This window comes from Coenobita brevimanus, chromosome 33 (genome assembly GCF_032717465.1).
Source record: "Coenobita brevimanus isolate Jiangsu-jjx chromosome 33, ASM3271746v2, whole genome shotgun sequence".
NCBI lineage: Eukaryota > Metazoa > Arthropoda > Malacostraca > Decapoda > Coenobitidae > Coenobita > Coenobita brevimanus.
This window is the reverse complement of record NC_136986.1, coordinates 34262138-34286907: the sequence shown is the minus strand read 5'-3', so window position 1 is coordinate 34286907 and position 24770 is coordinate 34262138.

The window sequence follows — 24770 nt, the reverse complement described above, 5'->3', positions numbered from 1 at the left end:
AAGAAAGACTAAATAAACTGAATCTACCAACACTACAGGAGAGAAGGAAAAGAGGTGACATGATAATGCTATATAAGTGCATAGCAGGGAAGGAGAAAATAGACATAAATGGTTACTTAACCCGTGGCGTCCCGTCGACGTACTTCCACGTCCTCAAGTTATGTCACTGCCAATCCCGTTGACGTACTTCAACGTCCTGCAATTGCAAGGTTCATAATTTCCACAATTTTCAAAATTCGCGCGAGATTTTCGATTCGCCCATGTACCCAAGCCTCCCATACCAGCTGCCAGGCGGGCAGCGTCCTAGACCCCGCGTGACCCACGCTCGCCCTTGTCTTGGTCACTCACCTGCTAGCAGTGACCCAGGTCAGACATGACGCGGAAAGGTCTCTCAGACGAGGAAATTGCATCCGCCCTGGAAGCCTTCACTGGAGATAGTGATTCTCCACTTGACGATGATGTGGTGGATCGCGATTACGTCCAGCCAGAGGAAGAAATAAGTAGCAGTGATGAAGAGGTCCCTTCGCCCCGGAAAACGCGGTATGTGACATACCGTAAGGCAAGGGAAGGCCAGCCTGCTCCCCAACCACGTGCACGGATATCTCTCCATCCCGAATCTGATGAGGACAAGGATGAGGACGATGAGGATGACGGCGGCTTAGGACCTGATATCGCCTCGTGGTTGGGAAAAGAAAAAACATCACCCCGAGGATCAGAAGGTGGGGCGAGAAGACATATAAGGTATGGTGAAAGTCTTTTGTCTGGGGAAGTGGAAAGTGGTGTGGTGGGATTGCTGGGTGAAAGGGAAAGTGTTGTGGCGGCAGCGCGGGGTGAAAGTGAAAGTGGTGTGGGGGTAGTGCAGGGTGAAGGGACAAGTGGTGTGAGGGAGGCAGCACGAGCACGTGGTGCACGTAGGCCTAGGGGAGAGGAGGTGGAGCCACTCCCCAGCATGTCTTTCGCCCCACAATATTCCCAAACTTCCTCCCCACAGCCCCAGGATGTGGGGAAAGGAAGGAAAGAGAAGGGAAAGGGTAAAGGAAAAGGGAGATGGAAGAGAAGTGTGAGTGATGAGAGGCGCCGCTCTCCACCTCCCCAACCTCCCCCACCACCCTCACCTCCCCACCCTGATGAAGGGGACGATGGGGACGTGGCTGGAGACGGTGGTGTCATGTGGAACTGGGAAGATGGGAGTAATTTTACTCCCATCATTCACCCTTTCATTGAAGAGTGGCAGTCTGGTTGCACGGCTCCAGGTGTGCATGCGGGTTCGTCTAGGGTGGATTTTTTCCACTTGTTCTTTGGGGAGGCGTTTGTGGGGCGCATAGTTGAACAGACTAATATATTTTCATGAACACAGCGCCGTGAAAGTGAACGTTTGGGAACCACGAGCAGGCATTCAGAACAATATGACTATCCCGTTATAATTTCAGAGATGTTCTTATTTTTGGCCCTGGTTCTCTTGATGGGTGTGGTAAGGAAAAACCATATTCCTGCCTACTGGACAACTGACCCAATGATCCTCACACTTTTCTTTGGAAAGGTGATGAGTCGTAACAGATTTCAGTATATTCTCGGCCGCCTCCACTTTTTTGATGCAGAAGATCCAGCCAATGCAAATAACACAGATAAAATGAGGAGAATTAGGCTGGTATTTGATCATTTACGGGAAATGTTCCGCTCCTCATTTTATCCCTACGAAGACCTCGTCATAGACGAGAGTCTTGTGTTGTGGAGAGGCAATATTTCCTTTAGGCAGTACATACCCAGCAAGAGACACCGTTTCGGGTTCAAGATCTTTGTTATGTGTGACTGTAAGACTGGTTATGTGCAAGACATAGTCTTGTACACGGGCGCACAGACAGATATAACAGAAGATCGGAGTATAGGACTCTCTGGGGCCGTGGTGAAGACAATGATAGAAGAGTACCTTCATCGTGGTCATGTGTTGTACCTGGACAACTGGTACACTAGCCCTCTTCTCGCTAGATTCCTCCACCAACACGACACTGGAGTCTGTGGTACAGTCAAGAGAAACCGTCGCCATATGGTCAAGATAGGGAGGAAACTTGACAAGAACGAGGTGGTTTTCTTCCAGGCCAATAACATCCTTGCCACCCTGTGGAACCACAACAGGGAAGTTTGCCTCCTATCAGCTGTTCACAGCCCCCTGATGCACCGCACAGACTCCGTGGATCACCGTAGCGAGAGGAGGCGCAACATATGGAAACCCGAGTCTGTACTGGACTATAATCTGAACATGAGGCAAGTTGATCAGTCAGACTCGATGATTTCAAGTGTTGACTGTGCCAGGACCACGATGAAGTGGTACAAGAAACTCTTTTTCCACTTGCTCGAAATCATGGTCCTGAACGCCCACTACCTGCACGCAATGACCACCGGAGTATCCGAGACCTTGGAGGGGTTTGTGAGGGAGCTGGCACGTGAAATAATCGCCAAGCATGCCCAGGACAGACCCACACACCGCACCCGAGCCCCCCGTGCTGCTCAGACTCCCCTACGTCTTGCAGGACGCCACTATCCCAGCGCAATCCCTTCCGACCCAAACCGTCGTAAACCCCAGCGCCACTGCCATGTATGTAAGCACTCGACAGTCAGACCATCCACTCAGAGAAAAGACACAAGATACGAGTGTGTTGAGTGCAATGTTGCGTTGTGCCTTCAGCCTTGTTTCAAGGAATATCATAATTTCCTACACTACTGAAACTGTGTGGGAAGGCGAAATGACGCTCATTATAATGGTAAGGCCAGTCAGTAGGTGCTAAGTCAAATATAAAGTTGAAACGGGTGTTATGTTTTCAGGAAAGTAATGTATAAGTTGAGAATTAGTGTAAGTTGAAAGAAGTGATATCAAAACTACACCCACTGTGTAAATCTGCGAAAATATGATGCTCAGTATAACACTGTGGTCAGTAAATATGTAATAGCAAGAATATAAAGTGGAAACGGGTGTAATGTTAGCATGAATAAAACGTATAAGTTGAACAATAGTGTAAGTTGTAATAATTGATGTCACAAGTACACCCACATTCTGGTCAGTATGTGATAGGAATTATATAAAGTGGAATTTGTTGTAATGTTAGTAGTAAGGTATTTTATAAGTTGATTACTAGTGTAAGATGAAACAAATGATATCGCGATAACACTCCCTGTGTAAGTACGCGCTAATATGACGCTCAGTTGAATCGTAAGGTCTGAAATTATGTGATATCAATTATATCAAGTGTAAACATGTGCAATGTTAGTGGAGAATTATTATATAAGTACAAAAATAGGTTGTAAGTTGAAATAGTAGTCATAGCGACTTCACCGTGTGTGTTATTATGCGCTATTATTATGCTAAATATTTACGTAAGGCCTGAAATTATCTCAAAACAGTTCTATAAAGTTGAAAAGTGTATAATGTTATTAGGAAAGGATTATGTAAGTAGAAAAAACACAATACGAGTTGAAACAACAGTCACAGCGAGTTCACTCACTACGTAAATAAGCGCTAACATTACGCTAAATGTTATCAAAAGGCCTGTGAATATGTAAAAACAGTTTAGTAAAATGTAAACTGTTATAATGTTATTGTAGAAGTATTATGTAAGTAAAAAAAATTATATGTATCATGATTTTCGAATGTTAGCGATTCATCGTGACCAGTCTGCCCGATTTTGCTCGTTTCGCACGATGGTACAATGCTTATTTCTGCTCTATTTTTGTATAAAACCCAATTTACTCTTTTATCACATGTTTTTATGTTTGTAATAAATACATATCTACTTACTTTCATTGGTTTCCCAGACTTATAATACCATAGAAAACGTTAGAGGCTCAGACCACCTACAGAGAACACGGGGCCAGGTGGGACCAAGGCATACCTGTTTAGGGCAATTATGGACCCCGGGGAACAATTTCTTTGTGACTGACCATTGTTTCTGACCAAAAGCGAAAGTTTTAGCAAAAAAAATTTGGGTCGAAAAATGGTCGGATTGGGGGGTACCATTGGTGAGAAAGTGGTCGGGACAGGGCGGGTTAACATATGGAGAAGCATCAGCAAGAGGACACTGCAAAAAACTGCATAAGAAGAGAGGTGATAAAGACGTAAGGAAATTCAGTTTCCCAAACAGAGCAATTGATCAATGGAATGCACTACCGAATGAAATAGTGTGTGCCAAAACAATTCATAAATTTAAGGATATGTACGATAAATATGGTTTAAGACACGGGATAGTACGAGCTTGACTCATTCCTGTAAAGATACAAGTAGGTAAGAACAATTAGGTAAGAACACACACACACACACACACACACACACACACACACACACTCACTCAGTAAGAATAATATACCCATTCTTGCTTCGCGTGCGCGTGTATAAATATATCACTAGTTGGAGTCAATCTACATAACGCGAACCAACATTATTTACCAGCTAATAATCCATAGTAACAAACTGGTACCAAATAAAGCCACAGTGCTCTACTGCCCCTGTTCCAAGCACTTCAGTAACTTCCCTCTCCCATACACGCCCTTGCCAAGACTTAATGGTTATATATTGCCATCCTGTGCGGGATGGACTCGATAAGAAGACTAAAGGGAATTTCTCTTCAGATTTAATCCTCGTCAGATCAGTTACGTCCTTTCCATATCAATCAAGCTGTTAATACTGAAAAACCAGTATTAATGAGGGTATTGATTCTCTTATGTTTCCATTTCAATCTCGTCCGAATAATATAGCCTTATTTTAGCAGAAAATCAATGGTAGAGGTGCCTCGACCATGAGAGGGTTAATGATGATAGTATTAACGTTTCCAGGTTCCTAATAATTAAGTCATTGCTGCAGTGAACTATCCTGTCCAGGAGTTGTACCAGGCATGAGGGGGCTATTGAAGGTTATATTTAAATTTGCCATTTCAAAAAGCCTCTAACATCTGATGTGAAATAGTGGAGAGTGAGCTCAAAGGAAAAAAGACAATGGACACCTTTAATGGCGACACCAACCCTCGCAGTATTCTAAAGGAGTTACACTCAGACGAAAACCTGGTCCATGTGAAGGACCTGAGTAAAAAGGCAACCTCTGTGCATACCGACGTAGCACCCCCCAACCCCCCCCTCAATGGGCCAGAGACGCCTTGTCCTGTCCTGCCTAAAAATTTGATCCACCTGCAGGTGTACCACAGTGCAAAATTTCATTTTTCTTTGTAAAAATAACTGTGGCTGAACATCCCGATGTTGCTCAGGACCCTTGCCCTCCATGAGGTGGCACTCAGGGTCTCACCCAGCCTAAAACTTGGTCCATTTGATGTCTACCATTGTGCAATATTTTATGTTCTTATGTAAAAACTAGAACAGCCAAGCTGTTTACTGCCGGGCCCTTGGGGATCCTTGGCCTAAAGAGGACCTCGTATTCATAAAGAATACATAAGAGAACAAGGTATTTTTTTAAATTCTCAGCTTAAGATTCTTAGTTAATTTGACTCACATTCCTGAGAAACATTGCCTCACATCCAAACAGACACACAGAAGATTGCTGAAGCTGGCCGGAGGGCTCCAGTCTGGCTCAGTTCCCTCCTGGTTACAAGTCACTTGGAGACGAATACACTAGTGGGTCGGCCCCTACCATTAACAGGGTCCAGCAATTATGGCGTTGTCCATCCCCACAGCTCCCTCCCCTCCTTGGGGGAGTCAAATCCAACCTAAACATCATCTGCGTCAGCTCTACTAAAGTGCAAAAGGTAAGTAGTCATGACCATGTACACCAGCGTAAGCTGGGACCCATGTAATCCTCCTTCCTCAGTGGGGCTGACCCTTGAGAAGCCCACTTTTTTAAGACCTGAACAAAATGGGAAGTCAACTGTTGTGCCGAATTTCACTTCCAAACATTCCCAAACCACTCTTTAAGCCAAGATCCTCCTCCTTTCTTCTTTTTTTCTATCTTTTCTCATTTCTAAATGAGTTTGATGTGTTTGACCATACTTTGCTATATAGCTCAGTTTAGGTTTTGGTTTTGGCTGGTTGTTATGGCCTGACGACCTTCCTGATGCCAGTCATCCTTATTTAACTGGGCTAGAGACCGGCACTGCTTTGGATTGTTTTCACCCTCCAGTGCCTGTGGGAGTGTTTTTTAGTGTGACTGCTGCTAATGCACGTTTCTGATAATATGGTCATACCTAATCGAAGCAGCACTCAAGCCTGTTCAGCACTGTAAGTTAGCACTCCACGAACAGACTTATCACCATACTTGAAAAGCCACCACCATGTTTTCTGGCAAAAAAAGCGAACACTCTAATCATCTTTGTTCTAACTAATCAATCTTTCCACTCCGGGAAGACCATGTACCTCTTATGCTTCTGAAGAAGGATTATAAGAGTCCAGGAACTTTCTATTTCAGCTTTCTCACACTAATGCACAGTATATGTGCGCACTTGTTTATTATTACTGGTGACCTCAAATGACCTCGGCCGTCAACCTCACATCCTATGTCCGAACTAAAATTAATCTGAGTCTCCATGTCAAAAACTGGGCTGCAGGGGTACCCGGCGTTGCCCGGGCCAAAAAGACAAACGCCCTACTGGTGACCTCAAATGTCCCAGATTTGAATTTTGACCCTCTTAAAACCATCCTGGGGTCACCCTGATTCAGAATATATGTGGGCTGGGGTATCTCTGGCCTTTGGTTTGGGCGTGACTGAAGGACAACCAAACACACAAACAAACAATGCGGCTTCTTTATATACCGGTATATAGATTCATGAGTACAAGGTTAGATACAAAGCTGATCACACACATTTTCGTAATGAAGCCTTTTCGTTGGGCCAAAAGACTGTCTAGCACTGTGCATTACTTTTTAATTGTAAATCTGCATAATTATGAAATGTGCATATTTTTATTTCTGACAAAAATGACTGTGTTACCAGCGAATAATTACCTCATTCTCTACAATGACGTTTTCAGCAGTTTCTTACTGCCAACATAAGATTTTAACATCTCATTCTTTCACTGGATGACTATGTAAGGGTTTAAGTTGTATGAAAAGGATAGAGTTCTAGTGCACTAACAATCGTTGACGTTAAATTGGTGGAGATTTTCATCTTTTTTTTTTTTTTTTTAGTCTATTTCCCGGAGCTCAATGACAAAATAAGACATCCCAGTTCTATACCTTTCCCATGGCATTTTTCATGACTTGCATCATATGCTCCTTTAATATTTTCTTATATTTCAGCATGCAAGAAAAATACATGGCTCTTTTATGCCTTGTTAAAGTGAACAGAGTATATTGTTCTCATTAAGTTTTAGTCAATGTCTTCTAACTTACTGAAAGGCTTAAGGGTCAGCCAAGATGTTGACTTATTATTTCTAAGAACCATTGGTTTAGTAGGAAATTTTGATCATTTTAGGTCAGACCGTTGAGGGTAAGACAAGAATGAACTGGGCTGCTTTTAAAAATTACATAGATGTCAAGAGCTCGTATTCTCATTGGTTACGGAAGCTCCCTAACACCTTTTCATTAGCAATTTAATTTTGGATATGGGTAGTGAATATCCTTTTGTACATTATTTATGCACAGTATGGAAATATTGTATGGATTTATGTTACACATAAAACGGTAAGATGTAATAACTTAAATAAATCGCTTAGTAAAAGATGTGAGGGAGCTTCCTTAACAGACGAGAATACCTGGTAAAATCACTGGGCAAGATTAGTTTTCGATCTATGCCTGTCTTTATATGAACAAAATAACTAAAATTATTTTGAATGCACTTGGACAAAACTTAATGGAAGAGTAGAGGGTCAGCCAAGGACTTGACATGCTTTATTTTAGTTTTTTTTTACAACAGTATTTGGTATTTGTCAGTATTAAATGGACTTGGTTGTGCGATTTTATTGAAGACGGGCTAGTGAGGAAACCAGATTTGGTATTGTCTGTTTTCGTACGTTTCGTTGATGTTGACCTCCATAATTTCTGAAACACTCCCTACCATCTCCCTTCTATTATTATTATTATTATTATTATTATTATTGTATTATTATTAGTAGCATTAGTATTAGTATTAGTAGTAGTAGTAGTAACAGTAGTAGCAGTTTTTCTTATAATTATTATTTTTGTTGTAATTATTATTGTTATTATTATTATTATTATTATTATTATTATTACGACTATTTGCTTTTCTCCCATTTACGTATGTGCTTCATGTGTGTGTTACTTTTTTAAAAATTTTTCTTAGGTTTACACAATGCTTTTTTTTTTTTTTTTAAGACTTCTTCTGTACTTAATGGCTTTCCCTCCTTTTATTTTTTCGGGGAGGGGGGGGAGGAGGATCTTGGTATATCACTATCTTGATCTTCGTTCCTTTATTGGAATTTAGCTCTTCTATTTCTTAATTCTGTTTATTTGGCTTTGTTTAACCCTTAGACTGAGACGGACCTTACAGATTTTTTTTTTTTTTTTTTTTTTTTTTTTTTTTACGTGTCCGACTCTGGGCATAGGCTTCACAGCCTGCTATCAAGGCCCAGCAGTCCTCTTACTGCTACGGACATTCCATTTTTTTTTTTTTTTTTGTCATCCTAATATTAACCCCTAACTCTTGATTGAGTGGTTCACGTGGATCCCTCCCAGGTTGCAGAAAGTATTGCACTTGTCTGTCTGCCACTTCCCTGCATGAAGTGAGGATAATGTCTTGTTTCTCTCTCTGTCTCTAAAAAAAAAAAAAAAAAAAAAAAAAAAAAAATTCCACCACCGCACATCTGGGTGAGATGCAAGCCCAGCCACTTGGGTGGCACCACATAGCACCTTGTGACAGCTCTGACAGCACTGACAAAAGGGAGGCGAAAGTGAGGAGAAAACTGCTATAATTGGAGCACATGACCCTGCCTCTTCATACCCAGCCTTGGTTTTCCCTGCCTTTCCCTGCCAAGCCTTGTCTTTCCCTACTCTACCCTTTCCCTCCTTATCCAACTCTGCATCTCCTACCTCTTAACTGGTACTTTTGCATGCCTGTCTTTCCTTACCCAACCCTACCTTATCCTACAAGTCCCTACTCTAGCCTGTCTTTCCCTAGCCTAACCTACCTTCCCTTCCCCTACCCTGTTTTTTCCCTGCCATGCTTTGCCATTTCCTTCTTGCGTCTCCTTGTCCAATCCTGCATATTCCTACTCAACCATGTCTTATCCTACCCTACTCTACCCTGCGTCACTCTACTCTACCCAGCCTTTCCATACCTTACTCTGCCTTTCCCTGCCATGCTTTGTCTTTCCTTGCCCTACCATGCCCTTGCCTGCCATGGCTTGAACTTCCCCAACCGACTCTGCCTTTCTTCACATTTAGGACAGGCGAGCGCTTCGGGAGATCACAGAAAAATGTGTATTGATCCTGTTGCAGACAACTGTGTTTGACGTAACAGTGTACTACACAAAAGTAAAACTGACGTTCGTTTTGGAGGTGTTGTGGATCACTATAGCTATAAGAGCATAGCTAAATACTGACAAGAAATGCAAAACGAAGGGCATAATATGTAATAAAATAGACATTACCGTAACAGCGACTGAGGCAATGGTGAGTGACCGCCGTGAGCTAAACAAAACTGAAAGTGACTCTCGCCATGAAGGTGCTGTGGAATGCAATAGCTATAAGAACACAGATAACTCCAAACTACATAATTAGTAATGTGGTAGAAAAGTAAGAATGATTGACATGAAGGAAAAAGGAGACAGCTCTACATCAAGTGAGTAAATGATGGGCGCCCTTATCTACCACCAGGCCATTAGCGTAAGTGGTGATAATTATAAATAAAGGCAAAGTGTGAGTACCATACGTACAGTAGTTCAAACAAAAACTCTCTCTCTCTCTCTCTCACACACACACACACACACACACACACACACACACACACACACACACACACATTAAAACATCGCGTCGTGCTTTTCTATAAAACCCAAATGTGGACAAAATTGAGGTTGTTCCAGAGTCTGATATCGAGAAATGATGGAAGTTACAATCTCTCTGATCCTTCATAAGACTGCTTAATCTCTCTCTCTCTTTCTGCTTCTCTTTCTTTTCTTCGCCCACACACTCTTTCACTCTCCTTTCTCCCCTTCGCCCACTTACACCCACACTCTCCTTTCTTCCCTTCGCCCACTTACACCCACACTCTCCTTTCTTCCCCTCGCTCACTTACACCTACACTCTTGTTTCTTCCCTTTGCACACTTGCCCTCACATTCTCCTTTCTTCCTTTTGGACACTTACTCCCACACTATCCTTTCTTCCCTTTGTCCACTTACTTCCACATCCTCCCTTTTGTTGTTCCTATGTCTCCTCCAGTCCCATCACCCGTTTTACTTTTCTCCTCTCGCCCTCCCATTCTGCCTCCCTACCCACATCTTTATCTTCTTTCACTCAGCTAAATTCTACTTCTCTCTGTTCTCTTGTATTATTGTCGACTGTGTGGCAATGTTGGCGTATCCAAGATTGATATGGACAGTCACACACGTTGGCACCAAAGACAATGAGAAACACACCAATCTTGTGGGTATAACATGCTTCATCTTCTGTAGTAGCAGCACAGCTTTAAGTAAGAGAGAGAGAGAGAGAGAGAGAGAGAGAGAGAGAGAGAGAGAGAGAGAGAGAGAGAGAGAGAGAGAGAGAGAGAGAGAGAGAGAGAGAGAGAGAGTGTGTTTTCCTAGCAGTAAACAGAATTTGAAAAACAATTTACTGTTTGCCTACGGAATAATTTTGGCTTGTAGCTCCTTCACTCCTATGCATCCCATATACTGCACAAAATCGTCGGGCGGTAGTATATAGGAAATTAAATAAACCATTGTAATGAATGGTTTATTCATGTTTAATAAAGCTGTTCATTAATTTAAAAAGCAGATAATTACAGAAGATAATACTAATATTTTCCTTTTTATATGTTCGTTGTTACCGTTCCAGCTGGATGGCGTCCCAAAGCAGCCTCGGTGTCCGTATCCAGTCTCTGAACTCTCAAATATACTCAGTCTACGCCAACATAATTCTAAACCATCCACAACCAGGCCCTGATTTTCACCTTTTACTTTTTATTTTTTCATATTTTTTTTATGAAAGGAAGAAGGAACCGCAGGCCAGGAGCCCGCAAACAGTTCCTTCCAAGAAAAAACAAAAACAATACAACAGATATCCAAATTCAAGATCCGTTCATTTCGTGATGCCTGGACACATTGCATTTGAAAGACTGGAGATCATAGGAAGTAGGAAATACAGACAGAGGAAGACAGTTCCAAAGTTGACCTGTTGCATAAATGAAGGACTGGGAGTAACAGTTAGCTCTTGCATTAGAGAGTTGGACAGAAAATGGATGAGAGTTTGTTGCTAGACGGTTGCTACGCACCCGTCGTAGGAGGTGCAGGGATGAAGCAGACAGTTCAGAGGAGCAGTGACCATTGAAGTAGCAATAGAAAAGAGATAAAGATGCAACAGTGCGATGAAGAGACAGAGGTTGAAGGGAGCCAGTTAGAGGAGGAGAGTTATTGAGACGAAAAGCCTTTTGACTCCACCTTGTTGTGATGAGCTGTATGTGGGGAGCCTTCCCTCATATCAGAGTTGTACTCTACACAGGGGAGAATAAAATCAGTATATAAAGTCAACAACTATGCAGGGATAAAGAAGGCACGGAGTCGGCTTAGTACAGATTTGTTGTAGCACACAGACGTGGAATCATTCCTCCATAAACCACTTCATTCCCATGTTTCACACAAGCCTCTCTCCTTCCTCTATGCTTAGACCTATGTGTTTTAAATCATTCACACGTCTTCCCACGTTGTCCTCGGCCTCCCACTTCCTCTCACCACATTCAGTTTTGATATTTGCTTCCTCTTCATCAACTCTCATCACCTACTGTATTTTCTCTTTATGGTCAAGCCACGTTAACATATCCTGGTCAGCCTTTTCCATCGTACTGAGTGTACTTCCACATCTCCCCAGTAGCAGATCATTTCTATTTTTGCCAAATCATACTGCCATACACACAGGCTTTTGGCACTTGATTTCTATACTTCCACTCAGTGCTTCACATCCCCACGAGTATATACTGCACAAGCCCCTCATTTCCAGACTTTCTCAACGCCCTGCTACTTATGTCCTTTCTCTATCCTAATGGCTTACTTTATGTCCCAGAGTTTCATCTACTGCTATGTACGGTACACCCCGAAATGCATAAAGGATTTCACTTACTTCACATCTTTCCCACGCCAACTTTCATATCACCGTTCTGTCTCTCTACTGCCTCATCACATATTTTTTATCATTCATTGTCAGTTTCTTCCTCCGATGCTCTATTCTGAATCAGATAGTCTTCTAATGACTAAAATTTACCTGAGACTGCATCTACTGATTTACTTTCTAGTTATCCTGTTACGGATATTTTTACAGGTTCTACCACAAAGTACTGGTGCAGTAGATTCTATATTGTTGATAAGACAAATAGCATGGTACTAGTACGTGGCAGGTAATGCAGAGAAGGGCAAGCACCAGTGTGTGTGTGTGTGTGTGTGTGTGTGTGTGTGTGTGTGTGTGACATAAAGTGAGCTAACCTAGTGTAAACCTCTGTGCTTATGTGGGGCTTAATTACCCAGAGGTATGTCCGGTTCCCAGAGTTGCCCCTCATGTTAAATTCGGCTCAGCATCTTTCTAAGTAGGCTAAACACGGTTAACTCCTGCGACTGGGGAGGAAATTCCAGGAGCTTTAACAATCGCACTAGGCCGCATAGTGACCCCCAGTGAATAGATAAAACAATTATAAACATAGAATGAATAGAGGAATAGGTAAGGACAGGGTGAATACTTGTAGTCATATGCTACAACTTTCTCTCACAGAAGCTGTTAATTCAACCCTCTACCCAGTAGTACAACATCTACCGCCCTCACCAGGTCGTCCATGAACTGATTGAGTAGCCATGGCAACAACGCAAATCCCTGACGTACCCCCAGTTTTGCTGCTAACCATTTACCGTTCCCGTAAGCGACGTGGCTCAATCTTTTGCTAAAATTTTCAGTGCACATAAATGTCTATAAATTTCGATCTCCCACCCGATACATCTGTAAAACTTGCATAACAACATCCTTATTATCCTTCTATTAGCCTTCTCCAGGTCCATACAAACTACGTGGAGATTCATCCTTTCCTCTAGACTCTCTTCACTTACGTTTCTCAGAGTAAATACCTGATTCTCAGAATTCTGCCTTAAGTAAAACCCCCTCTTGCCCTCCATCTCTAATATGCCTTTTCATATCTTGCGCCGCTCTTCCAGTCGCAGCTCCATATGACATACATGCAATGCAGTGTAAGCATGGATGGCGTGGGTAGCTACCGACTTATCTGCCTGGGCCGGGGTTTTAATTAAAAAGTTGGACAGAGTGAAAATGAATATATATATATATATATATATATATATATATATATATATATATATATATATATATATATATATATATATATATATATATATATATATATAGTGGTAGGTGGTGGCGACCATCATCCACTCACTTGATATAGTGCTGCCTACTTCTTCCTTAGCCATTATCATTCTTTTTCTGTACCTGCCCTCCTCTCTTCCTATTTCTCCCATCTTTCCTGTCACTACTTATTGCTTTTCTTTCCGTTACAGGTGGCTTTACATTGAGTGACAAGCCAAATGGTTTCCTGTAAACCAAGAAACCATTTACAACGCTGGGTGGTAACCATATAACCAAACCATACGTGCTTCCTACGTGTCAAGTGGGTTGGTGGAGGGTTAGTGCCCCTCCCTGTAAAACAAATAACTCAAGAGTCAAATAGCCACCCCGTACGGGATTATGGCGTTTGGCAATAGATAGATAGATAGATAGATTGGTTTAACATTGGCCAATCTAGTGTTATATCTATTTAAACTTGCATTTTTTTTCTATTGAATATTTTTAAATTTTCAAAAGTCCTAGAAATCAATATAAAACCTGTTTGACCATTATTATTTATGTTAGACACTGAGAACTATTATTTTGTCATTAAGTTATTTTATTTACAGTATTTTCTTGCAAAATGACTTCATTGTTAATAATGACATAGAATGCAGTGTGTATGTACTGTAATATAGTCTCATTGTCCTGGTATCATAAGATTTTATAGCACCACAACAGTGCTAAGGTATTACTGTATTGTAATTTCTTCTCTGCTACTGCAGCCTTGTGTACAAATCTATCACTTTTCTGTACTAGGGAAGAACATGAGGCAGTGGAGTCACGTGCATTTCTTTTGAGTAATTGCGAAGAAGTTGTACTTGTAGATGTATATAGCTGATTTTCTTCACTGTGTATACTTATGTCCTCCTCCTCCTCCTCCTCCAGTGACTTTTCTTGTGAAGATTTCTTAATGTCAAATTGAGCACATTCCTTTAGATGTTTTCTCAGTCTCTCTATCCCAACACTTGTTTTTTCACAACAATGTCTACACTTGTGTTTCTTGTTTCCTTTCTTATTTTTGGTTATATCAAATTCCCTCAGTTCTATAGCTTTGTATCTGCCTTTATTTGCCAAGAAGCACCATATTGTACTGACCCCCCATTGACTGCTGTCCAAGAAAGGCTGCCGAATTGTGCTGTCCTGAATGGAGTATTTATCCTTGTTTGTTTATACATGTCATATTATGAATATCTATAGTGTAAATAGCCTGAATGTAGTGATCTTTTGCACATGATTCAACATGCATACGCGTGATTAAAATATGGTTAAATAATTTTTTTATAAAACAATAATCCATAATACTGTATAAGATACATTACAGGGGGTAGATTCACAAACATGAAGGCACCGGATTCCCTAGCGTCGCATGAAGATATGGCACTGCAGCAGATGCAGTCATTCACAGCAGTCATCTTGCAGCAATATCTGGCGTCGCAAGTTGCACACAGAGAGGCCGCAACACGGAATCAGTGTGCTTATATAATATGTAACCCCTTGGTCCGTCGATAGACTCTGACCCTCTTCCACTTTAATCAGTATTATAAAAGGATTAACGGAACCGTTACAATGGTAAAAGATTATATATATATATATATATATATATATATATATATATATATATATATATAAACACACACACACAGGAGTAGAAAGCTCTGAAAATACTTGAGCATTGGTAAAATAAGAATGCGTAATAAAAAGGGGTAGCAGAGGGAAAACCATCTTCGGGTCTGCTCAGGTAGACAATATGGGAAGGATATTTTTTCGAGATTACACCCAGCAAACCTACATTATAATCAATATGCTCATCACTGGCTTTAGGTAGCTGTAAGCAGTTTCTCTTGTATAAACAGCTGTTGCAAATTCATTTTCATACACTAAGTAACTAAAGAGGGCAAGAGGGATTCTTAAACTGTTTTCTCCAGTTATAATATCTACGTAGGTTAGGTTAGGCTAGGTCAGGGCTATTCAACTGGCGGCCGTCGGCTCAAATCCGGCCCTTGAGTCGTTTTTGCTTGGCCCTTCGACCGATTCAGAAGAATGAAAGTAAATAAATAAACAAGCTTAAAACAAAGTTTTGCGTTTTTCTTATTATTTATGTATTTAACAGAAAATGCAAACGCAAATAATATACGAATTTCTCGATTCTTTTTGTCCTTAAGTGTTTAGATAGAAGGAAAAAATTGAGGTAAAATGAAGTATGGCCCTTTTGTTAATCTAACTTTCATAATTCGGCCCTACTTCTAGCGTAGTTGAATAGCCCTGAGTTAGGTTAAGATAGGTTAAGTTATCTCACTCTTTTTGGTATCTACGTTAAAATTAGTTTGTCACGTCTGGTTAGGTTTGGTTAGGTTATCTCCGAAGGTTATGGCATCACAATACAATTAGGGTAGGTCATGTCTGGTTAGAATAGGTTAGATTATTTCCCTGTGTGAAGGCATCTAAAATAAATTTAGGTTAGGTTACGCCTACTTAGGCTAGGTTATCTCCCTCTGTTATGGCATCGACGACAAAACATTATTCTCATCGAAATACCTCCATATAGTCGGTTCAACCCACGTTTCATTTTTCTTTCTGTTCAGTTCCAATAGCTACAACTTAACTTCTTCCCCGTTTTCTACCGTATCATCCCATTCTCGCATGTTTTTTCCTCACAGATACCGTCTACATATTGTCTTATCTTTCTTTTATTTTTCAATATCCTCATTACACCACACACTACCTTTTTTTCGTTTCCCCATCCCACTCCTCATACCACATTCCTCCCTTGTACTCTTGGCCTCTACACACAGAGGACGTTATTTTTAGGTAGCAGACGAATTTATTTAGTAAAGGAGTCGAGCTCACATGTCTAAAAGTTATTAAAGGTTAGTTCTTACCTCTCTGTTCGAAGCATTTCTCTAAACCTGAATAAAAACTGAGAAGAGTGATTTAATTCAGAATGTCATCTGATGGAGAGGACTAAGCAAGACATTCTTGATTTCCTCTCATGCTTCTTCCACCATCTAATCCAGCATCTCTTACCCAAAGTCACTTCCCATATGTGGCCCTTGATACTCATATACCGGTACTCTCCTTATTGTAAAGTTCATTATCCTCCAATTATTTTTCTACCCACTTTATTCCTTGACCATTATCATTATCACCATCATCATCATCATCATCACCATAATCATAATTTTCCCTCTCCCCCCCTCCTATTAATGAAATATATAATGTAAGTTCCAGAACATTAGTCCCCAGATCCACATTCCCCATAACAAACATAACCATCTGTATATTTTTGTTAGTCATTTTTTAGATATAAAGGATTTGCAATGGTAAAGATTGAGAGGTGCAGCCAGGAATCCGGGGCATGAATAAATTTGAAAACTTATCATAGCTGGGAAAGAATCAAACCTCCGATGATGAAAACAAATTTGAATGACAAAATTGCTTTGATAACCAGGTTTTAAATCAGTGCCTTTTTCTCTCATTTCGGCCTCACTGAAGCTGGAAAGAGACACATATTTCTAATCTCCTCTCAGGCCAATTAGCTGAATATAAATCGTAATAATTGTCTGGATCAAATGATTTTTTTTTTTTTTTTTTGTGACTGATGCTTCAAACGGCCACCAGTGACAGAGATGGAAAGGAAAATAAAGTGTAGTGCTGTAGGTTTCATCATCATAATGGCTATCAATCCCTTTGAGTGCAGTACAAGTTTTTGTTATCTCCTGACTACTTATTTTCAGCATAAGGGAACCCTTTCGAGCAGGAAGGGTTAGACCCAGAGACCAACCTTTTCAGTGCGAGATGTCTTAACAAAGCTCAATAAATCGTCTGGATGGAGGAAAAATAAAAGTTACATTACCTTTTCTTGATTATTTTACTATAAAATTAGTAAAACGTTAATAATACTGAAAATGAGACTAACATTATCTTTATTAGCAACTCCTAATTATTCTACTCAGTTATTCAACTCTGGAACTTTGTCAATCCATCTTTCCCACTGCCTCTACTTTCTTGCTTTTCAGCCCCTCCAATGCGATGGTGATTTGTTTTTCGTTCTTCTTATTACCGTCTTCCAGTATTACACTCATTTGAATAACACGGTAATATTGTCAGTCCATCTTTCCCACTGATTCTGCCCTCCAGTACTTTTACCTTCTTCAGTGCGATGGTGATTTTTTCCCTTGCTACTACCAGACAATTATATTCATGTTAGGATACTTGTCGAACTGAAAGGATCAATTATTCCCTCATGAAGCCTATCAGTACGAGATGTCTTTTTTTTTTAACAATGAATTTCCTCTGTAGGTAATAAAAATAAAACTCGATGTATGTTATGGTAATGAAATGGTTAAGCACATTGTATCCATGCATCTCTAATTCAACAAATCGTTAATTTTGCATTATTTGTTAAGCGATCTTTCGGAGCGCATGTTTTTATTTTGATCTTGCCATTTGGTACTTTAGGTTTTTGTATTTGTTAAATAATGGTGACTCTTTGTATCGGATGATGTGGCAGGATTCTAGATTTAATGGGGAAATTTTTGTTTGTGGTTGGCCGCACGCAAACCCAACTCTTTGGTTTAGCCGTTAGTGATGATATCAATTCATACAAGCCTCTTAAAAACATATGCCACATCATCTTACTCAGAACAAGCTTTCCTCACTCGGCATTTTATCAGTTCTATCTGGTTATCGCTTTTGTCCTCTGATCCACGGTACAACGCATCTTGGTTCGAATTCAGTAAAGAAGGACAGTTATCAAAGGTTCTGGTAAAATGCCCCTTTGTATGGTACCATCTAGCAACCTATCCACACACACACACACACACACACACACACACACACACACACAGAGTCGATGCAGCAGTTTTCACTCGCACTACTCTCACTACAGACATGCCTTTGTGCTTCGTACTCAGCCAGTAGGAGAGAATGTCCGCTCCTGCTGAGAAGCGATACAAACTGAGAAAGAGAAATCTTGTAATTTGCTGGATGAACACTGTCACAGGGGGATGTGAAATTATATATTAAAAATGCTTAGATGTTGCTTGACAATAGAGACAAGGAAATGACTTGTGAAAATGAAGCAGTAAGTTTTACTTTATGCCGGCTTACTTCGTCAAGGACGAGAATATATAAACTTTCTCACCAGTACACAGCAGAAACTAATTACTCACGCGTACTGTTTGTTAGTACTGTTAGCCTCTTGAGAAAGTGACTCCACCCTTGACAATCAATAACTAATGCTAATAATAATAAATAAACAGGTTTTTGCCAGTGCATAAACTCCTGGCTGGCACAACGGATTTAAGCTTGTTGCAAAAGAACTGGCCTAAGTACCAGTTATGAATAATGTACAGCGTTTGCCAAACTAGGAGCGGCAACTAAAATAAGCTTAATGTGGAGAAATAAAACACAAGATTAACTACATTAGGCTCAAAGAAAAAGAACTGTAAATTTATTAATTAGTGAAATAAATTTACATTACATGAGTTTCAAAAATGAATTCAAAATAACAAGGAGAATACACTCACTCGCTCATTCAAAAGCTAACACTTGAACCAAGAAAAAACCAAAAGAAATACTGGTCAGTGGAGGGGAGCTGAGTGAAATGATCTGGGCACCTGTGCAGGACATCAGATGCTGCAATTAGCTAAACCCTCTTCGCCAATTCACCGTCTAGGTGGAGATTTCAGGAACTTGCTGTACAACGGAGGTGCTGGCTTACGCTGGGCACAAACGATCCTACTCTCGCGACGACTCAAAGCTGACTAACTTCTAACTATGAAAGAGGGCGAGGGATGGCCGTGTTCGAACTTCAACGGTCAATGGAAAGAAAGTGAGCGATATACGCTCACAATAAATCACTCATTGAAGGCACTAAAGTCATGCATAAGAATGATCACTTGTGAAACAGTGAGAAATGTCCTGAACACCATTCCGATCGAACTGAATACGAGGACGGTTGAACTGAGTGATGCGCAGTGGGAATTCCACTAGAATTCGTGGTTTTCTCACTGATGTAAATTGTCACGAATTTATAATTACGCTCGCGCGAATTCGTGACATTACGCCCCATCAAAATCAAATTTTTCTTTAGAAAATTTTTTGATATACATACATATAAATCCTAACTCAGTCACACAAGATTCACACTGTGGTGTGTGTGTTATCCTGCTACAGGAGAAAATCACAGTCACCCATGAGCGCAAAAACCTTGTAATTACGTTAATAGAAGCAAGCTTGAGGAAAAAACTCCATGACGATGGTGAAAAATCCTGTACTCAGGTCAAACTGAGCGAAAAGTTAGCTACATTTACATTAACAACTAATTGTTATGTAGCGTGATGTATGTAATACACGGTGTAGGTGTGACAGTTGTGGTGTAACTGTGCATACGTGTAAAATTATGTAATACAAATCAATAGTAAATAATGACGATGAGGGAGAAGAGAAGAGGCGGCAGCATGTGGCAGAGACGATCAGCTGATCTGCACGACAATGCTACACCTGCCAGCTCCACCTGCGAAAGCAATCAAGGTGGAGCATCAAAAGTGTCAGTGTGACAAACAATCTTTATTAAATTACAATTTCTCTGCCTAGCAATCAGTATGTATGCTACAAAAGGTACACCCTAGCCAAAAATTTTAAGTGACAACCAAGCTTTGTACATTCAAGGTCGCCATAATTTTCGTATTGGATACATTATTAACCAGGAAACGTGGTCAAACTGAGTGAAAAGACTGAGCGCCTGTGCAGGACATCAAACGCTGCAATTCACTAAGCCAAGGGACCCAGTTTACTGGTTAAACCCTAAACCTACATTATTATTAACCAGGAAATGTGGTCAAACTGAGCAAAAAGACTGGGCGCCTGTGCAGGACATCAAACGTTGCAATTCGCTAAGCCAAATGACCCAGTTTACTAGTTAAACCCTACTCTACACTTACGATTAACATTGGCTAGCTGAGAATCCCTACGCAATCTCAGTCAGGTCACATTTTAACACCTGCTGTGGGTGTGAACACTCATGTGGATAATGTGCATTCTCCAGGAATCCTCAGAGAGGCCCACAGCTCGAGATACTCCACAAGGTAATTCAGACACAGCCTTGGATTGTCTCTACGGGGTTCTCGAACTTCCTCCTTAACCTACGGTACATGTGTATGTACAGGCCCTGGACATAATGTGTCCTGTGGGGCCAACGGGCGAGGAATCAGGTCTGCACCCACATTACCACTGCCCTGTCTCTCAACTGACTTGGAGATTATGGGTGTAGATTCAAACGGCAAAGGATGGACTTGTCCCTGATTGGTGGTACGTGGACACACATTGCAGGAACACACAAAACTATCTGTTTCCGGTCCCATTCCTGGCCAGAAAAAGTCAGCACAGATACGGCCCTGGGTTTTCCTTTTGCCCATGTGACCTCCTGAGGCTGAACAATGACCTCATTCTAACACTGCTTGGCGATACTTAGCAGGAACGACAAACTGCAGTCGAACCTCACCCTGGGGTGTTCGTGACTCACGGTACAGCCGTCCTTGTTTACGAAGGAACTTGGCTTGACCACCCCGTGAATACTTGATCACTCTACCCTTTTGTTTCTTCTGCACGGCAGCAAGTGTCGGGTCAGAATCTTGTTCTTGAACAACATCTTGGCTACAAATCAGATCTTGTGGTGATGCAACGGTCACCATGGTGATACAGTTCGGAGCCTCAGCCATGGCTCGTGTTAATGTAGCCAAAGTCTGAGTAGTGTCATCTATGGTGCAACTATACTTGGCACCTGGAATATTGCCTATGATAGGGTCAAACAAAGGTTCTGGCATGACAACTGTGACTGTTGTACCAGTGTAAAATGGAAATGCCACCTGGATACATGCCTCAGGGAACAATCTCGCTGATCCATCAATAAGCTTAGCTTGGATCTGTCGACCTGTGTACTCCTCAGGCCGAACTGGACTCTGCCTGACAGAGCAACCTGACGAACCATTGTCTCTCAGGACCTTCACAGGAATGCCTCCCACAAACCCTGGCTGAACAAGGAAGGCACTGTTACCTGTGGGAGGGCCTGTGGAGGAAGCAGCCAGCCACTGATGAGGCTGCTGAATAAATGATGCGGCAAACATGGTGCCCCATGAACTAGATACCTGAGGGGTCGTACTCACTGTCTGGGGAGATGGAGCACTGACCTCCTGTGGGAGAGTGTTCACTGTCGCTGGGGGACTAGTGAACTGTGGGGAAGTACCCGTACTGCTAGGGACGACACCACTGTACTGCTGTTGAGGAATAAAGGCTGCGTTCGCCTCCTGCCTCCAATACACTGGGGCTGGAGCTGGAAAGGACAGTTCCGACCTTTGATTGCGTGGCTGATACTGCTGCTGGTTACGGTACTTGTTGTACCACTTCCACTCAGGTTTCTGGGCATTTTGCCCCTTGTCCTTCTTCTGCGATTTGTTTGGACCTTGGCCATTATTCTGAGAATGGCCTTGTTGCTGGGGTTCAGTCTGAGACGGTTTCCCAGATTTGTCAGCTTTCCTGTTCCAGGTGTGTTGCTTACGAGTTTGATACCCGTACACAGTGAAGAATGCATCAGCCTTCTCCACTATCTGGCTGGCATCCCTTACCTGGCAGATCTTAAGCTGAGCCATAAGCTCAGCAGGCCACAACTTTTCTAGCTGCGTGCGCAGCATAAGGTCAATTATCCCCTCGCGCGTGGAAGGAGTTTCATCTTTCTCCATCCACTCATCTAAGTAAGCAGTAAGCCGATCAAGAAACTGAACGACAGTCTCTTTTTCTTGTTAACGTGCCCTTATAAACTGAACTTTGGGGGATGAAGTACGTGAAAGGGTACAGCAGGGAAGAAAGGTTGTTGGTACACTGAAAGCAGTGATGAGAAATAGGGAGGTGAGTATGGAAGTTAAGAAGTCACTGCATGATGGTATTGTGATCCCTACCCTGACGTATGGAAGCGAGGCGTGGACCTTGCAAGAGGGGAACAAGTCAAGAGTGAGAGCAGTGGAAATGAGTTACTTGAGAGGAGCATGTGGAGTGACGTGGAGGGACAGGTTGACGAATGAAGAAGTGAAGGAACGTTGTGGGGCAGATGTGGATGTGGTTGAAAAGATTAGGAGAAATACACTGAGGTGGTTTGGACATGTGGAGAGAATGGAGAATGAAAGACTGACTAAGAGGGTGTATGTAGGTGAGGTGGAGGGAGGGAGAGGGAGGGGTTGACCGAGGATGAGGTGGAGGGATGGAGTTGAGAGGTATATGAGGGAGGGGGGGGTGAGTTGGGGGGAGGGGAGTCAAATGGTGGGTGACAGAGTGACTTGGAGGCGTTTTGTCTGCGGCCACCCTTTGCGGAATTAGGGCGTCGGGATATAGATAGATAGATAGATAAACTGACTCTTGGCATCGTCAACTGTGAGACCGTACGCTTTGATGAGTGCGGCCTTCATTATCTCATACGTGAGATTGTCTCCATGAATTCTGTAGAGAATATCGAGGGCAGGGCCCTCAAACATGCTAAGAAACTGAAGCTGCTTAGCTGCCTCATCCAGCTGGTACAGATGAGCCATGTCTTTGAAACGAGCTATGAATGGCTCGATTCGGCCGCCTTCCTTGTATGGAGGAAGCTTGATGTGTGGGGTCGCCAGAACATGTGCAGGGAGAGCGCTCGTGGAGCTTGGGTTAGCTGCACCAAAAGTTTCTGAAGCCAAGGAGTCTCGCTTGAGCTTCAGCATCTCAAGTTCATGTGTCTCACGTGCCTCGCGCTCGGCACATTCCTGTTCTTGTTGTTCTCGCTCATATTCACATTCTCTTTCTCGTTGTTCACGCTCGTGTTCATGTTCTTTTTCGCGTTGTTCTAACTCGTATTCACGTTGTTTTTGCTCGTGTTGACGTTCTCTCTCATGTTCCTCGCGCTGTTCTTGCTCATGTTCACGTTGAATTCTACGCTCTTCACGAGCATCATTCTCACGTTGCTGCTTGTAACTAAACCGAGAGAGGACGTAGTCCTTGATTTGGTTGGGGTCGCTAAGCCCCATATCATTGGCTTCCTGTACATAGATATTAGTAGTCATGATGCTAACTCAATTAAGGCTGAGTAAACTAAAGACTAAGCACTGCCTGCTATTTTGCAGAGAAATGCCAATAATCAAGAGTAAAGAATATAGGCACAGGTTGGTGGTTACCAGTTTTATCTAGTTAAACTGATAAGGAAAGAAAAAAAAAACACAATTGACTGTGAAAACTATTACGTAAAATTAATAGTAATGAATTAATAACCACCAGTAAGACAGTGCCTATAGACTTTAATGATAAATATTTAAGTGTAAGTGAGTGAGTATTATCTCGTTAATAACTTTAGAGTTAGGAGTTAATATCCTGGAATGAGGTCGCCAGATGTCATGGGGGGATGTGAATTTATATATTAAAAATGCTTAGATGTTGTTTGAAAATAGAGACAAGGAATTGACTTGTGAAAATCGAGCAGTAAGTTTTACTTTATGCCGGTTTACTTCCCCAAGGACGAGAATTTATGAACTTTCTCAACAGTATACAGCAGAAACTAATTACTCACGCGTGCTGTTTGTTAGTACTGTTAGCCTCTTGAGAAAGTGACTCCACCCCTGACAATCAATAACTAATGCTAATAATAATAAACAGGTTTTTGCCAGTGCATTAACTCCTGGCTGCCACAACGAATTTAAGCTTGATACAAAAGAACTGGCCTAAGTACCAGTTATGAATAATGTACAGCGTTTGTGCAAACTAGGAGCGGCAACGAAATAAGCTTAATGTGGAGAAATAAAACACGAGTTTAACTACATTAGGCTCAAAGAAAAAGAACTGTAAATTTATTAATTACAATGAAATAAATTTACATTACATGAGTCTCAAAAATGAATTCAAAATAAGGAGGAGAATACACTCACTCGCTCTTTCAAAAGCTAACACTTGAACCAAGAAAAAACGAAAAGAAATACTGGTTAGTGAAGGGAAGCTGAGCGAAATGAACTGGGCACCTGTGCAGGACATCAGATGCTGCAATTCGCTAAACCTTCTTCGCCAATTCACCGTCTAGGTGGAGATTTCAGGAACTCGCTGTACAACAGCAGCGCTGCCTGATGCTAAGCACAAACGATCCTACTCTCACGACGACTTAAAGCTGACTAACTTCAAACTATGAAAGAGGGTGAGGGATGGCCGTGTTCGAACTTCAATGGTCAACGGAAAGAAAGTGAGCGATGTACGCTCACAATAAATCACTCAGTGAAGGCACTA